Here is a 17,977-nt window from a genome sequence, read left to right on the forward strand (position 1 = left end):
TTGAGGCACCCGGGTGGCACAGTCAATTAAGCATCCAACTCTTGGTTTTGGCTCAGAGAGTGATCTCAGGGTCTAGAGATAAAAAACTATGATGCCTGAGATGAAAAATACCTTGGATGGGACTAACACCAGATTAGACACTACTAAAGAAAAAATTAACAAACCTGAAGATAAAGCAATAGGAACTATCCAAAATGAAAAACAAAGAAAAAAGACAGAAAATTTTCAGAGAGCATCAGTGAGCTAGGAGACAACTTCAAGCAACCTAATATATGTGTAATTAAAAATCTGTAAAGTGGGGAGGGGAAGTGGAGAAAGAAAAAATATTTGAAAAAATAACAGCTAAAAGTTTTCCACATTTGATAAAAACTATAGAAACACAAATCTAAGATTTTCAATGACACAAATCACACAAAAAAGAAAACTATACAAAGACACATGATAGTTAAATTGCTTCAAAGTAGTTGAAAAGGAAAATTGTAAAAGGCAGCAAAGAAAAAAAGACACATTAAGTTATAGAGAAACAGAGATAAGGATATCAGATCTCTTGTCAGACACAAGCAAGGTAGAAGACAGTGAATCAAAATCCTTATAAGAGAGGTGCCTGGGTGGCTCAGTCAGTTAAATGTCTGCCTTCGACTCAGGTCATGATCCCAGAGTTCTGGGATCGAGCCCTGCATCAGGCTCCATGCTCAGTGGGGAGTCTGCTACTCCCTCTCCCTTTGCCTGGAGACAAGGCTTGCTTGTGCTTGCTCTCTCTTCTGTCAAATCAATAAATAAAATCTTTAAAAATAAAATTTTGGGGGTGCCTGGGTGGCTCAGTCGTTGAGCGTCTGCCTTCAACTCAGGTCATGGTCCCAGGGTCCTGGGATCAAGCCCCGCATCGGGCTCCCTGCTCTGCAGAGAGCCTGCTTCTCCCTCTCCCACTCCCCCTGCTTGTGTTCCCTCTCTTGCTGTGTCCCTCTCTACAGCTTTCCCACTCTACAAAAATCTTTAAAAAAAATTTTTTAACAAAATTTTACAATTCCAACAATATTTAAAAAAAAGAATACATCAGGACTAAGTAGGGTTTATTTCAAGAATGCAATGTTAGTTCTAATATCTGAAAATCAACATAATTCACCATATTAAACTAAAAATGAAAAACCATATGATCACCTCAGTAGACTCAGAAAAAGCACTTGTGAAAATCCAACTTCATTTCTGAAAAAAACGCTCAGCAAACTAGGAATAGAAGGAAACTTCCCCACTGACAAAGGGCATATATAAAAAGTCTACAGCTATCATCATACCTAATGGTGAAAGACTGAGAGCTTTCTTCCTAAGATCAGAACAAGACAAATATGTCTGCTCTCACCACTTCTATTTAACACCGTAGTGGGAAATATATCCAGTGCAATATGAAAAAAAATAGAAGATTGGAAAGGAAGAAGTAAAACTGTATTCACAGGTGACATAATCTTTATATAAAAAATCCAATGGAATCTATTTTTAAAAAGCGAATGGAGGGCGCGTGGGTGGCTCAGTTGGTTAAGCGACTGCCTTCAGCTCAGGTCATGATCCTGGAGGCCTGGGATCGAGTCCCACATCGGGCTCTCTGCTCGGCAGGGAGTCTGCTTCTCCCTCTCACCCTACCACCTCTTGTACTCTCTCTCTCTCTGTTTCAAATAAATAAAATCTTAAAAAAAAAAAAAAGCCAATGGAATGAGTGAGCATATCCTAGTTGACAGAGAAGATCAATGTACAAAAAATCAATCATATTTCTATACGGTGGCAACATCAAAGATAAAAATTTGAAAAACCACTATTTCAAGAGCATCAAAAAATACAAACTACGCTATGCTATACACCTGAAACTCACGTAACACTGTATGTCAACTATACTTCAATTAAAAAAACAATAAATTAGAAAATAACATATGAAATACATAGGGATAGCAATGGCAAAAGATGTACAAGATTTGCCCAGTGAAAACTACAAAATATTGCTGAGAGAAATAAAAGAAAATCTAACTAAATGGAGACTATAGCATATACATAGATTGGAAGACACAACATCGTTCAGATGGTAATCCTCCTCAGGGCACCTGGGTGGCTCATTCAGTTAAGCGTCTGACTCTTAGTTTTGGCTCAGGTCCTGATCTCATGGGTCATGGGATCCAGCCCCGCATCCGACCCCACGCTCAGGGGGAGTCTGCTTGGATATTCTCTCCCTCAGCCCCTTCCCTACTTGCATTAGCAAGCACACATGTTCTCTCTCTCTCAAATAAATAAATAAATCTTAAAAAAAAAAAAAAAGATGGTAATTCTCCTCAAACTGATCTATAGATACAATACAATCTCAAATTCTCAAGCAGACTTTTTGGAAAAGCTGACAAGCTGACTCTAAAATTAATATAGAAATGAAAAAGACCTCAAAGAGCCAAAATCTGGAAATAGAACAGCAAAGCTGGAGGACTTATCCCATCTGACTTCAAGTCTTATTATAAAACTATAGTCATCAAATCAATGTAGTATCGGCATCAAGCCAAATAGATCAATGGAACGGAAAAGAATCCAGAAATAGAACACATATATAAGATTTTCAACCTACTTAGAAGGCAATTTATTGAAGGAATAGTCTTTTCAACAAATGATTCTAGAACAATTGGATTCTACATGTGAAAAAATGAACTTTATACTTTTTACTATACATAAAAATAACTCAAAGTGGATCATAGATCTAAATCTAAAACCTAAAACAAAAACTCCTAGAACACATGAGAATATTTCAGTGGTATTAACCAGGAAAAGATTTCTTAGGTAAAGCAACAAAAACATCAACAAAATAAAAAAATTATAATTTGGACTTTATCAAAATTAAGAGCTTTTGCTCTTCAAAAGACACTTATAAAAGAATAAAGAGACTAGGAAAAATATCTACAAATCCTATGGCTGAAAAAGAATTGACATCCAGAATTTATAAAGAACTTCTAAAACTCAGTAATAAGAAAACACAGAACCCAATTAAAAATGGACAAAAGAGGGATGCCTGGGTGGCTCAGTCAGTTAAGTGTCTGCCCTCGGCTCAGGTCATGATCCCAGGGTCCTGGAATCGAGTCCCGCATTGGGCTCCTTGCTCAGTGGGGAGCCTGCTTCTCGCTCTGCCTCTGCCTGCCATTCCCCCTGCTTGTGCTCGCTCTCTCGCTCTCTCTGACAAATAAATAAATATTTTTTAAAAATGGACTAAAGATTTAGACACTTCACCAAAGAAGCTATATGGAAAACAAATAAGTTCATGAAAAGATACTCAGCATCACTAATCATTAGAGAAAGACAAATCACCACCACCATGAGATATCACTACACATCTATTAGAATGTCTCAAGTTAAAAAGACTGACCATACCAAGTGCTGACAAGGATGTGGAAGAACTGGACCTCTTATACACTGCTGGTGGGAATGCTAAATAGTACCTGGAAAACTCTGACAGTTTCTTTCAAAGTTAACCATACCATATAAAGAGAAATAAAAGTATACGTCAACACGAAGACTTATACACAAATTTTCATAGCAGCCTTCTTTGTTACTGGAAACAACCAATATGTCCATCAATAAGTGAATGATTTAGTAAACTGTGCGATACACTCATACAAAGGAGTATTACTAGCATTAAAGAAGAATCAACTACTGATGCACTAGAACACAAATGAATCTCAAAATAATTATGCTGAGTCAAAGAACAATAACTACATACTGTATGATTCCATTTATATAAAATTCTAGGAAATTCTAGGAAGTGGAAATTAACATAGTGACAGGGCGCCTGGGTGGCTCAGTTGGTTAAGCGACTGCCTTCGGCTCAGGTCATGATCTTGGAGTCCCGGGATCGAGTCCCACATCGGGCTCCCTGCTCAGCAGGGAGTCTGCTTCTCCCTCTGACCTTCTCCCCTCTCATGCTCTCTCTCTATCTCATTCTGTCTCTCAAATAAATAAGTAAAAAATCTTAAAAAAAAAAAAATTAACATAGTGACAGAAAGATCAATGGTTATGTGGGATGGGGGCCAAGGAGCCAGGGATATGAGGAAAGCTTTGGGAGTGATGGATATATTCACAATCTTGTTTGTGATGATGACTACATACACATGTCAAAACTTACCAAATTGGGGGCACCTGGCTGGATCTGTCAGTGGAATGTGCAACTCCTGACTTCAGGGTTATGGGTTCAAGCCCCAAAGTGGGTGTAGAGAATACTTAAAAAGCTTTAAAAAAAATTGTTTTTAACTGTACACCTTAAATACACACAGCTTATAATATGTCAACTATTCCTCAGTACATCAGCTTTTAAAAAATATAGTCTTAACCAGTAATTAATTATCCTTCAAATACAAATTGGGCCCTAAATAATTAATGTAAAATTATTCCCTATTAATACCGTGCATTTTAGTCATAAAATTTAGAGGGCATCCTTACTTCCAAACTATTAATAAAGACTGATTTAAACTGGCAAAATTCAGTAAATCATAAAGAAAACAAATGTCTTAATGGAGCAAAAGAGCTCTGAACAACTCAAATTTATTTTTTCATTTAAAAAACTTAAAACAGGGGCACCTGGGTGGCTCAGTCGTTAAGCGTCTGCCTTCGGCTCGGGTCGTGATCCCAGGATCCTGGGATCGAGCCCCACATAGGGCTCCCTGCTCCCCAGGAAGCCTGCTTCTCCCTCTCCCACTCCCCCTGCTTGTGTTCCCCCTCTCACTGTGTCTCTCTCTGTCAAATAAATAAGTAAAATCTTTAAAAAACAAAAAAGACTTAAAGTAACTAAAAAGAATAACAAACCATGTCAATTGTTGCTTTTATTTTAAGTAGGATTAAATAAAAATAATAATGTGCTATTATCTCCTCCCTGGTATCGTAACTGCTGCTATAGTTTCACAATCAATCCTTTAAAACAGATTAAAGCCGACCATGGCAAAGAGAAAGAAGCAACGGTTTCCCATGTGGAGAAATGCTCTCTAAATGAGAAGTTAAAGAGAAATGTCTGGGGCCTTTCTCTGAATTCCTCCTAGCACCTAGACAATCACTACAAACGTCTCTTCCTCATCAAAGCCTAATGGGACTTAGAAACAATCCAATTTTATCAAAGGAAACCTGCCGAGGAACCTAAAGAGCAGAGTTCCTCAGTTAGCATCATATGATTTTCTGCCTCCTCCTGGTTTGGGTACCCAAGCTCTCCATTCTACCAGATACCCCAACAATATTTTCCTTCATTTTAAAGATTTTTTTAAACTTCCTACTGTATCAGCCTACTTCATTACTTGCCCTTTTCTATACAGTCCCTATGGTATTTATGTTGATATGCTTGTGCCCAGCATTTATGCTGAAATCAGAACCTGATTCAAAGAAGTAGCATGATGCGGTGCTGTGGAAGGAATACGGGCTCTGGAATCAGACAGACATGGGTGCATACTTTGGTCCTCCCACATATTGCCTCGACTGGAAGTAAACTCCCTGAGCCTAGTTTTCTTATCAGTACAAGAGTCAAACCATCTTTCTCACTGGACAACAATTGGTATTAAATGGCATACGGCATGTGAATTATTTGACACACAGGAGGGGAGAGGGCTCCAGAAATAATAGCCTCCATCCTCTTCTTTCTTTTCTAATTAGAAGGCATTTTCTGAGGCAAGGTACCTCCATCAGCCCTTATCAGCCCCAGGTGTCATCAGTGACATTTTCACTGTACTTTGGGCCCATTAAAGGCCTTCTCTGCCACTGTGAACACTGTCTCTTGTCTGCCGACATTAGTGGGTCCCAGAGGCAGCTGTATTAGAATGTAAGAAAGGAATTAAAAGTATTTGGATGTTGGGGCGCCTGGGTGGCTCAGTCGGTTAAACATCTGCCTTTGGCTCAGGTCATGATCGCAGGGTCCTGGAATGGAGCCCCACATTGGGCTCCCTGCTCTGCGGGGAATCTGTTTCTCCCTCTCCCTCTGCCTGCCACTTCCCCGCTTGTTCTCTCTCTCTCTGCCAGATAATAAATAAAATCTTAAAAAAAAAATAGTTGGATGGTACTCCCATGTTCATAGCAGCATCACTCACAATGGCTAAAATGTGGAAGCAGCCCAAGTGCTCATCAAGAGATGAACAGAAAGGCAAAATGTGGTATATACATATAATGGGATATTATTCAGCCATTAAAAAGGAGAAAATTCTGACATATGCTACAATATGGATGAACCTTAAGAATATTATGCTAAATGAAATAAGCCAGTCATAAAAAGATAAATACTGTATAATTCTACTTCTGAGGTACTCAGAGTACTCAAAATTGTAGAGACAGAAGGTAGAATAGTGGTTGCCAGAAGCTGGGGAGAGGTAATACAAAGTTGTTTAATGCACATAGAATTTCAGTTTTACAAGATGAAAAATAGTTATGGGGGCGCCTGGGTGGCTCAGTCGGTTAAGCGTTTGCCTTTGGCTCAGGTCATGATCTCAGGGTCCTGGGATCGAGCCGTGCATCAGGCTCCCCAGGGAGCCTACTTCTCCCTCTCCCTCTGCAGGTCCCCCAGCATGTGCTTTCTTGCTCTCTGTCAAATAAATAAAATCTTAAAAAAAAAAAAGATGAAAAATAGTTATGGAGATGGACCGTGGTGATGTTTACACATTACGAAAGTAATTAATACCTCTGAACCATACACTTAAAAATGGTTAAGACAGTAAATTTTACCACAATAAAAAGAAACTCGAAAAATAAGTTCTTTGTACTAACAGTTGACTAAACCTGACCACTTCCAGCCTCAATGTGAGACTTAATCGCATAATTACAACTTGGGGCATCAAGTTCTTGCTATGGTTCCAAAATAAAATGCTATCTGAAAAGTCCTTGTCAGATCCTTCTATGTCCCATAATGTGACACAAAGGAGGATCTCGTGCAGCTCCACCACCCTCCATTTAATAAAGACAACAAGAATTCTGGCTGTCTCCCTGACATCACCAGTAATGGCACAGATGGCTGGACCTCAGAGGGATCTATGGAACCATGCCAGGCCCACTCACAGTCTGACTTGTGCATGTGCTCAGTAGTATTTGCATGAAAATGAACTTTACTTCCCACAGCAATTCCCCATATAAAACAAAAAAATTTTCTGAAGATTCAAAGGACATTCTAACTGGATTCTATAAGGCTAGTTCTACAACACTGCAGGAATGCAAAGTCTAGGACAAATTGGGAAACTGCAAATAAAAGTTTACAAATCTCCCCCATCCAAGAAAATACTTTGTTATACTTTTTTGTACTTAAAATACTGAGCCATCTCAAAATCATTTTCAGTCCAATACCCAAAATCAACTGGTCTGAAGGCATTCTGAGATGAGTACTATAAGATGTGGTACAAATAATGATTCTTAAAACATTTACAGCAGGGGTGCCTGGGTGGCTCAGGCAGTTAAGCGTCTGCCTTTGGCTCAGGCCATGATCCCAGGGTCCTGGGATTGAGCCCAGCGTCGGGCTCCCTGCTCGGCGGAGAGCCTGCTTCTCCCTCTCCCTCTGCCTGCCGCTCTGCCTATCTGTGCTCTCTCTCTCTCTGTCAAATAAATAAAATCTTAAAAAAAAAAAAAAACAGCATTTACAGCAATAAAACTCAAATGCACCAGAAGCTGGGGAGGGGGGGTGGTAGAAATAGGGAGTTGTTCAATGGGTACAGAGTTTTAGTTTTGCAAGATAAAAAAGTCCTAGTGTAAATATAGTTAACATTACTGAACATACACTTAAAAATGGTTAAGAGGGTAAGTTTTATGTGTTTTTATTACTACCATTAAAAAGAAACAGTCATAGGGGGACCTTGGTGGCGCAGTTGGTTAAGCTTCCAACTCTTGGCTAAGCGTCCAACTCTTGGTTTCAGCTCAGGTTGTGATCTCTAGGTCCTGAGATCAAGCCCCACCTCCAGCTCCAAATTAGGCAGGGTCTGCTTAAGACTCTCTCCCTCTTCTCTAACCCTCCCTCCCACCATGTGCTCTCACGCGCGCACTCTCCCTCAAGTAAATAAATAAATCTTAAAAAAAAAAAGTCACAGTAGTTAGTGCCCTAGCAGTCATACTGATGCAAAACTATTTCAAATCAACTAACCTCTACTGTCCAATACTAATCCCTAAAACTCCTTTTGTCCCAACTAAATAAATAAATAAATAAAATGGACACATCTTGCTGGTAGGACATGGAAGCTTCTCTAACTACAATAAAGCTGAGGGAGCATGTTAAGGAAATAAGGAAGAAGACAATACAAATACTAAACAATGGTAGAAATACAAAGCAGACTATTTAAATCCAATCTGTGTCATCCCCATCTGCAATCCAGCCTAAGTCTCTAAGTAAAACTGTATAGAGACTTCACCTTATTCCAAAAATAAAAACTCCTCAACTGCTTACAAGGCCCACCACACCTCTCCAACCCCCTCTCCCACCAGATTCTTCAACACTCTTCCTGTTCTCTACATAGAGCTGTACCCTAAATCCCCAGTCCTCCCCATGAACCCCACCATCTTTGCCCTTGCTGTTTGCTCTGACTGGAACACTCTTCCTTTCCTGTGCATCCTTCAGATCTTAGTGCAAATGTCTTTCCAGTGACTTCCCTTAAATCAAATAGTGTCACTGTTGCAGTTTTACATTCACGTGATTATTTGGTATCCTCTGCTGAAGACAGGGGCCAGAGATGCATTTGCTCTCCCCTTCCATTTCCAAGGCCAAACACGGTATACCCAATAAGCAGTCAAATATCTGTTGAACAAGTGAATAAATGGGCACTAAACCTATAAGAAAGCAATGAAACATCCTAAGAGGTTTCCTTAATGAATCTTTGGAGGATGTCCAAAGCAATTAAGCCTAAAATCCCTATGCAACTCTTAAGGGAAAAAAAAACCTCTCTGGCCCTTCTATGTCCCTAGGCAAATGCTGAGCCTCGAAGGCTGGTAAGTAAAACACACAAATACACACACACATCGTAGATAAAGCAGAATTACTATTTGCTGAGCAAATTGTTTTTGGCATTTCTTGATACAATGCCTGCTACATAGGGGGCACTCTGGAATACCTGTCAAATGAACAAAGAGCAACATTTCACAGGACTGGTGAGTATATATGAACTAGTAACTAACTCTACTGAAAACTGTGGTGACTCGTATAAAAGTAAGACCGTCACAGAAGCAAAGGAGTGAATCTCTTAAGTGGGAAAGCCCCCTACTATAAGCCATACTTATTTAGATCTCAAACAGGAAAAATGCCAGATTTGTACTAAGAGTGAAAGAAATAGATACTGCCATCAAGTAACCGTAGAGCTTTAAAGAAAAACTACAAAATGTCACTTGGAACTATTTCCCAAAACCCTTAAGAACATAAGAAACTATTTAGGATTCCCTGTCCCCTCCAACACAAATACAAACTATCTATACTTTAGAGATATAATCCATAAACATAATACAGAAAACTCCAGCCCACACTGCTCTCTCCTCCCTCTGACTTTGCCTTTAAACAAATGCTGCTTTATAGTTTTCCCAATAATTTAATCTATACACTCTTATTTTATATCCTTTCACATAATAACACTGTGGGTGCTTATTAAATACTTACCGAACTGATAAGAAATTATACTGCGTTAAATAATGGATTTTGGTATAGAAATTCCCGCAAATATCATCCCTGAAATGTCATTCCTAAAAATTTTTCATATGCCTCAGTTTTAGCTCCATCATTAGATTAAATATAAAGTCGTTATCCAACAATGTTCAAACAAGGTTTAGGGTTTTCTTAGTACCACATCTACAAACTCAATTAAGGGAGGTTTTCAGTGTCATGGTATCTTTTCAAATGTAAGCCAAAGATATTAACAACACCTGTCCTACTTCAACTTAGCAAATTTCTCTTGAAATTTTTCCCAAACTTAATCAGTCCCAGGGAGAGCTCCTTCTGTAGAAAATTGGAAGACACAAAATCTAAGCTACATGATACTAACCGCACACCGCTAAAAACAGAAAACCTAATCCCCGGAAAAGGATCAGTTTAAAATGTTCAATTACATGAGTTTCCACGGTCAACAAAGCAGATAAAATACACCACTTTGGAAAGCGCAAAGCAGCAGGCAAACAGCAAGTGTTCTAGTTAAGTGGCTGCTGTTCAAGGCTCCTCAAACGCTCCATCCCTGCCAGTCCCAAGCATCTGTATCAGGACCCATAAGAACGCGCCCACAGGGGACCCGAGCCTCGGGAAGCGTCCTCTCTACAGCAACAGGCACTGTTTAATTCGGGTATTCCTATCCGCGCCCCTAAGGGGGCTACAAGGGAGGGCCGGCGGGGCCGGGCGCGAGGAGCCGAGCCTGGCAGGCCGGGTCGGCGGAGAGCTGGGGGCTTGTGGTGGGCAGGGGCGACGTCGGAGCCGGGCAGCGGTGCCAGAAGTGGAGGGCGCTCGCCCGGGGCCGCTGCCGCAGGTGCCCCACCAAGAGCTGCGGAGACCCGGCAGGCCAGCCCCGGGGCCGGTCCAGGAAAGGGGTCGAGGTGAGGCGCGCGGGACGGGGGCGAGGAGGCCTCACCGTTGCTCCCGGGAGGCTGGCGCCGCTGCGGTCCCGCAGTTGCTAAGGAGAATGCTCTTCCGGGTCAGGGGCGCGGCGGTATAGAGAGCAACGGTGGCCGGAAGGGGCCAAGAGCGACGCGCGCAGCAAGAGCGCGGCGGAGGCGGTGGTCGGCGGTTGTTTGGCTGCAGGGGGTGGGGCGGCTGGCAGGGGCTGGCGAAGGGCCAACGCGACTTCTCGGGCCTCGCCTCGCGGGGGCGATGGGCTGTAGCCGATGGCTCTAGCGAGGCCACCTCTTAGAAGCCTTCCCGCCCGACGCCGGCCGCCTCAGTCCCCGGCTCCGGACCCCGCCCAGCTCGGGTTCTAGGCCCCCGGCTGTAGCCACGCGGGCCCCTTCCTGGGTCAGGGTTTTACTCATTCTTTCATTTAGTAGACACTCGGTTGTTGGACACCTGCTAGCAGGGCTGGCCCTGGAGATGCAGAGAGGGGCGATCCAGCCGTGGTCCCTGCCCTCAGAATGCACAGACTGATGGGAGGGCAGGCAGAGGGGTGCTGCTTCCCCGGGTGGGCTAAGTAGAGGCCGTGGGGCCTACGCAGACACGGGTGGGGAAAAGCCAATGGTGGAGACTTCAAGCAAGTAAAAGAGTAGGGAGGAGTGTTTCAGGTAAGAAAGAAAGTAGGCTCGGTTGAGAAACCTACTGAAAGGTCAGTGTGGCCTGCCCAGGGACGTGGGTAGAGAGGGATGGAACCTAAGAAAACATCAACATTGTGGTGTGAGCCAAGGAAAAGGAACCTCCCAAAGAGCAGTCAGAATGTTCGGCTGAAGGACTGCTGAGAAGACAGCAGGAGAGGAAAGAATTCCAGTGAGGACGTGGTCACCGTGTCATGATGTGGCCATCAAGTGCCCAGTGGTGACCATAAAAAAATCAAAATTCAGGAATATGGTGTCAATATCGACAGTGGCTTGAATCTATGTAGTGACGGAGTCCACCACCATATGCTCCATATTCGAACAAGGAAAAGAGATACGTTAAATTGTTCCTGAATGCCTTAATGTTTTTGAAAGTATTTGTAAATTTCAGGATTCCTCTACTAATACCTCTACTAGTTCTTTTTTCTTTCTTTTTTTTTTTTAGGATTTCTTTATTTTAGGGACACCTGGGTGGGTGGCTCAGTCCATTAAGCATCTGCCTTCAGCTCAGGTCATGATCCCAGGGTCCTGGGATCGAGTCCCACCCACATCAGGCTCCTCTACCTGCTGCTGCCCATGCTTGGGCTTTCTCTCTCTCTCTCTGACAAATAAATAAAATCTTTAAAAAATAATAAAATAAAGGTTTCTTTATTTTAGAGAGAGAGTATGTGTGCAGGAGGGGGGACAGAAGGAGAGGAAGAGAATCTCAAGCAGACTTCCTGCTAAGCCTGGAGCCCAGCACTGGGCTCAATTCCATGACCCTGAGACCATGACCTGAGCTTGAAATCAAGAGTCAAAGGCTTAACGACCGAACCACCCAGACACCCCTCTACTAATTCTTGAATGTGGAAAATAATTTATTTTATCTTGCATCTACGGTGCTTGCCTCACACAAAGGCCTCAATCGATGTTTGTTTAAAGAATAAATGAACCCATGAGCCTTTTTTTTTTTTAAGGTTTATTTGAGAGAGGGAGAGAGAATGTGAGTGGAGGGGGTAGAGGGGGTTAGAGGGAGAATGAGAGAGAATCCTCAAGCAGACCCCCGCGCCACCCGCTGAGCATGGAGCCTGACCCAGGACTTGATCCCAGGACGCTGAGATCATGACCTCAGCCAAAATCAAGAGTTGGAAGCTTAACCAACTGAACCACCCAGGCGCCCTGAGCCTTTGGTTTTTAATGTTCACACAGGTCAGAATCCTCCGCAAAAACTGTGATGTAGGCAAAACTTGTCTATTCAAACTGTAGATGAGATGGAAGAAGCCCAGCAGGGGCAGGACGCAGAAGATGGCAAAGGTACAGTGATCCAATGGGTGAGAGAGGGCCCAATGGAGCCAGGGATGGGAAGACCCAGAAAAGGAAAAGAACAAAGGATTAATAACATAAAAACTGGGGTTTCAGAGCCAGAAATGGAAGATGAAGCCAAGAAAACCAAAAATATTAGAAGCAGGAATAGATGAGCAAGGACCAGAGCAAAGGAAAGACAATTATTGTACGTAAGTTCAACAGGAAAATCTCATTTGGGGACGGCTGACAGAAAGTTTGGTGTCAGCCAGTGTGACGGCTTCAGGGCTGACTGGACGTGTTCCCATGTCATCTAAGCAGAGTGAGCTCTGGGCTTCCTCATGTGGGCCAAAGGAAAACCACAACTGTAGAGCCACACTGTAGAGTGACTTGGGGTGAGAGGCTTGCCCCACAAGCATACCTCCAGTCCAGAACCAGTACATTCCCATTATATCCAGTTATTACAACAAGCTCGTCCAGAAGAGGCATAGTCTTCCCTAAGACACTGTAAATCTATCCACAATGGATGTAACCAGCCATCTGTGGGAGTAAACCAAGAAATTCGAAATGTGCAGCTGAAAAGTTTAAAACACCCAAAATATCAGCCTAGGTATAACATAAGCAAGGCAGGACCAGAAAATGGTTACAATTTGATAAAAGGAAGCTAAATCAATTGTTCTGTGAACAGAAGGGACAAAGTCAACTTGTAATATAGACAAAAAGAAGCCCCAAATCCTTAAAGTATAATAGATAAAGTCTATCCTGCATGTTCCTGGCAGCCTTGAATAGAGCATCAATTCTAAAGAACTGTGTTCTGTTGAAGGGCCAAAGTGATTCATTAGGCTCGACTTGGCTGGGGTTCCAGGAGATTTCAATGGTACCTCAAGAGATGGAAACTTATCATTGCTGTGAAGAGCCTATTTTTAGAGAACTACAGAGAATTGTGGGTGAACTTTGTACTTCCAGGATGGTGTGGGCATGAAAGGTTCCAGATGATGCGCTTTGTCTGACTTTGGTCTCTGGATAAAGGATAGCCAATTAATGATGCAAAATGCTTTGAGGAATGCCCAGAATATAAACAGAGGACCAGGGTTACCATGCCCTGTTGGTATAAACAGTGAGCCATCTGCTACCTCCAGAAGAATTCCATTTTGGCATTGGGAGGGAGTGTGTCTATTATGAAATTCAAGCCTTCCTGGGAATTTAAGGATTATAGACAACTATAGTGCCCCAGAGTTTTCCAGGTCCAACCTGACCCTGATTCCTAACCACCACCACCCCCAACTCGGTGTTCTCCTATATTAACATTACCCGGTCACAGAGGCAGAAACCCAGACACCTAGGAGACATCCGTGACTCCTCCACTCCCCACCCCTCCACCACACCCTCACCCTCACAGCCCAGTCCAAGAACAAGTCCTGTAGATTGTCTCATTCCCCCCAACCCAATCCCGCTACTACAATTACATTGAAAGGAGCAAATAACCAAGCAAATCAGGTTCAGTAGGAAGTGTTAGAACATCAAAATCGAACCTGGGTGATAAAGATAGTGTGTGTGAGAGAGAGAAAACAAACAGCATAGTAACCAAATGCCACAAGAACTTCAAGGAAATACAGTGGAACAAATCCATTCAACAACAACATGTTTGATTGCCTTTCACATGTGAATTCCATCTTGAAGGAAGTAAAAGATAACAAAAGGACTATTAAATATGTTGAAGAAAAACTAAGGTAGAATTGAACATATTCCAAGAACCAAAGTGAAGGAGTGTTTGCTGGCCTAGGGGTATGACTTTGGAAGGACCCAGTCGGCTGTGGGATGGAGTCAAGTGCCATGAGCCTCATCTTTACGTCTGCAGGCTGATAGTGCTGCCGGCTGAGTGTTATGGGTGAGCAGAAAATATGTCTCATCATCACCATGTCAATTGATCTTGGCCTCCTCAATTCCAGCAATTAGCTCCACCCAGACCACTATTTCCCACTTGGAATTCTTGTCTGATTAGAGTCTGTTTTTGTTCTTGTCTCACTTTAAACTTAGTTTTTTTTAAACTTATTTTTTCTTTTCCCTCTATCTTTATGAGTATTATTTTTCTCTTAGCTTTTTAAATATAAATCCTTCTAGATCCTTCACAACTTTTGCCTCATAGATCTTAGCCCTTATTTTAATTTCTCTTTTACCTTCTAGCTCCTATTTAAAATCTCGTCTTTTTGAATACTTCTAACTGCTCATTTTATTTTATCAGGAGCCATCAACATGTTATTCCTAATTTTTTAGATTTATTTTTTTTCATTTTCTAGTTCTTTGCTCTTTTGTTTCTTTTATTTTCTATTTAACATATGCTACTTCAAGTATGAATTTTAGAAACTTCTCATTTACAATGTTATTCTTTCTAAGTTTTTATTCCCACATCTTTGGCTTTAAATTTGCCTTAATTTTTATTTTTTAACTTTATCTCTCATCCTCCCATTTTGATCTTCTCTTCTTCTGATCTTCCATCTTTTTTCTAATTTTGAGCTCTCTCTTTTAATCACAGATATATCTCAGCAGCTGTAAATGGCATCTAATAATTACTACATTTTAAAAAAGAAAGAATGGTCCTCGCTTAGGCAGCACATATACTAAAATTGGAACAATACAGAGATTAGCGTGGCCCCTGCACAAGGATGACATGCAAATTCGTGAAGGGGTCCATATTTTTCTAAGACTAATGAATCACAGACCTGTACCCCTGAAACAAATAATACATTATATGTTAATAAGAAAGAAAAGGAAGGGAGGGAGGGAGGGAGGAAGGAAGGAAGGAAGGAAAGAAGGAAGGAAGGAAAGAAGGAAGGAAGGAAAGGAAGGAAGGAAGGAAGGAAGGAAGGAAGGAAGGAAGGAAGGAAGGATGGATGGATCACGGTGGCTCCGTTGAGTAAGCCTCTGACTCTTGATTTTGGCTCAGGTCCTGATCTCAGGGTCCTCAGATCCAGCCCCACATCAGGCTGGGCACTCAGTGGAGAGTCTGCTTCTCTCCTCGCTCTCCCCCTGCCTTCCCCCTGTGCTCTCTCTCTCTCTCTCTCAAATAAGTAAATAAATAAATCTTTAAAAAAAAAAAATAAAAGAGAAAGAATGACATTTAAACTCATTAAACCCAGAATGTTGATGCCTTTGTTTTGTTGGAGAACTCACTGCAGAGGATGGTCTTTATAGGACAAGGTTTTACATTTCTCCTGTACCTTGCCGCCTGCCAGATATCAACCTCACAGGAAGCTGGCCATTCCAATACAACAGTAATGCGTCATAGCACTTAAGGGGAATCAAACTGCTGGGTTCAAATCCAACTCCTTCAGTTACTCACTGTGTGTCCTTAGGCAAATTACTCAACCTCTCCATTGAGGTTTCCCTACCTATAGCATGTGAATAATGATGGTATTATTCACCTCATATATACCTCATAAGGTTGATGTGAAATTTAAATGAGTCAATACATGTAAAGCACTTAAAACAGTGCCTGGCACAGAGCAAATACATATTCGTTATCATTATCATTTGATAAGAATTTATCCTAAATGGTAGTCAGTCTTAGGAGTGTAAAACAGCTAAGTCTCTTGTAGATGATGGTCCTGACAGAGACAGCTTTCTTTCTTCCTTCTGTAACAGACGCTGCAGACTACCAAACTTCTCTTTTGGCATGCTAAGAGAACCCCCCAATTTTTTTTTTTTCAGATAGCAACTCTCCTCCAAGGAGTCATGTGCTGGAGGAGAGGGATGGGTTTGCTCTGCGTCTGTGTGTGTGTGAGGTGGGTGGGGGACAATTTCAATAAAAGGTGAGTCTTTTTCTCCCAGTCCAGGGCCCAATGCTGAACAAGGTGCTTCGTTTTCGAAGTCTAAAGAGAAAACAGCTGATTGGCTAAGGCCAGCCTGAACTGGGCGAGGGGTCCATGGGAGCCAGTCGGCTGACCCGGGGAAACAGACTCACTCAGTACAATTATGGCCATTCAGGCCTATACCTTCCTTAGGATCTCTGTGTATGTGTGTGCACCCATGGACCCTCAGGAAAGGGGGCAGATTTCAATGAAGGTATATAGGCAGGGAGAAATAATATTATGCACTAGATAGCTCATCTGCACAGGTAGACATAACCTAGTCTGAAAAGCAAGAGTATAACGTATAATTTTTATAAAATGTGATCATCATATTTCAAAATATTTAACTGGAGATAAAACTTCTCAGAATGCTAAAATGAAACCAAGAGGATTTGACTAAAGAGGACTTAGAGAAGGTGAGTGAATGACCCCCCCCCAAAAAAAATCTGAATCTATTCATAAGAAAGAAAAACAGTTGTTTTTTTTTTAAGAAAAGTAGTTTTTAATTAGAACAAATATAAAGAAATGAGCACAGTCTGTTTTTTGTTGGGTAAGTGAAAACATAGTAGAACACTAGGAAATTGGGTTGTTCAGAAAATTGTGAGAACATCTCATCTCACTTAAATGAATGAAAAAACACGGCCTCCAATAGAAATCCTAAATTAAGCTAAAGAGAAAACAAAGAATTTTATTAACTGAGAAAAATACAGAATAACACAATTACAACAATTATAAGATTACATGTAAATGGACTAAATTCTCCTATTTAAAAAACAGCATCATAGACTGGATTAAAAAGACAAAATCCACACCTATGAATCTTTAAAAAAAAATACACTTAAAGAAAGGGGAGATAGAATAATTTAAAAGCCTGGCTCAGGTAAATCATGCTTGCATAAAAGCAAGTATAGCGGGTCCCAGCTTGACTGATTAAGTTATGTTCATCCCAGGATTCTGGCATACCTGGGCATGCCCAGAACACCCGTGGCAGGACCCACTGGAGGTCTGTTTTCATGAGAAGGCAGCATCCTAGAAAAGAATCCCTTCTTCAGGCAACGCCAAAGAGAAGCCCAAGGGTAACAGGTCAGTATGATGCAGTGTAAGCTGCAGGGGAGGGTACGCACACAATAAAGCTGTCTGGCCTAAGGCAGCCCTGCTCTGTAGCTTTTCAACAGAACGGGGCACCAGCAGAGGAAGGGTGCTGTTGGAGCATGTTGGCGTTAACTCTCCACAATGCTCCATTCATTGGCCCCAAACACAGGCTCTGCCCCAGCCCCACTGAGAGATCATGGGCAAGTCCCTGCACCTCGGGGGCCTCCATTTCTTCCACAGAAGGAGGCAATTGGAGGAACTGATCCAAAAAGGAAAAATTGGGAAATAGGGAGCTTTCTCAAGTGCACATTAAGGCTTCACAAACAATTAATTGCAGTTTTCAAGATAAAGATATTCACAATAGATACACAAAGATTTTACACATGCTTTCTCGGACTTCCATAAAATAAAGTTGAAAAGAAAGCCAGTATACTACCTATACGCACACAACCATGCAAGAAGGGAAGAAAGACTCTGTGATGGAATAATTGAGTTAAAAAGGCAACACCAAATATGGGGACATTACTTTA

General features: G+C 41.8%; 1 protein-coding gene, 1 long non-coding RNA gene and 1 other non-coding gene across 7 annotated transcripts in view; 2 read left to right on the forward strand and 1 right to left on the reverse strand.

Annotated features, from left to right (window-relative positions):
- The window catches only part of DIS3L2 (DIS3 like 3'-5' exoribonuclease 2), a 346,332-nt gene extending 335,676 nt beyond the window's left edge, over positions 1 to 10,656 (reverse strand). For 2 of the 5 annotated variants that reach the window (XM_025889524.2, XM_025889509.2), the window contains exon 1: positions 10,557 to 10,655. The gene's annotated coding sequence lies outside the window, so the exon portion shown is untranslated. Of the gene's footprint in view, positions 1 to 10,047; positions 10,492 to 10,556 lie in introns of those variants that run through there. The other 3 variants (XM_073877261.1, XM_073877234.1, XM_073877263.1) reach the window with 3 other exon arrangements.
- A 24-nt stretch (positions 10,657 to 10,680) lies between these two features.
- LOC112837348 (uncharacterized) lies at positions 10,681 to 17,438 on the forward strand. Its single transcript, XR_003211702.2, has 3 exons — positions 10,681 to 11,199; positions 12,415 to 12,519; positions 17,306 to 17,438. It is a non-coding gene; the product is annotated as an uncharacterized lncRNA (long non-coding RNA).
- Positions 15,102 to 15,205, forward strand: LOC112808255 (U6 spliceosomal RNA). The gene has a single exon (XR_003204315.1). It is a non-coding gene; the product is annotated as a U6 spliceosomal RNA (small nuclear RNA).
- Positions 17,439 to 17,977: the final 539 nt, after the last annotated feature.

Source organism: Callorhinus ursinus, unplaced genomic scaffold (assembly GCF_003265705.2).
Source record: "Callorhinus ursinus isolate GAN/ISIS: 27379988/994484 unplaced genomic scaffold, GSC_fseal_2.0 scaffold2, whole genome shotgun sequence".
Taxonomy (NCBI): domain Eukaryota; kingdom Metazoa; phylum Chordata; class Mammalia; order Carnivora; family Otariidae; genus Callorhinus; species Callorhinus ursinus.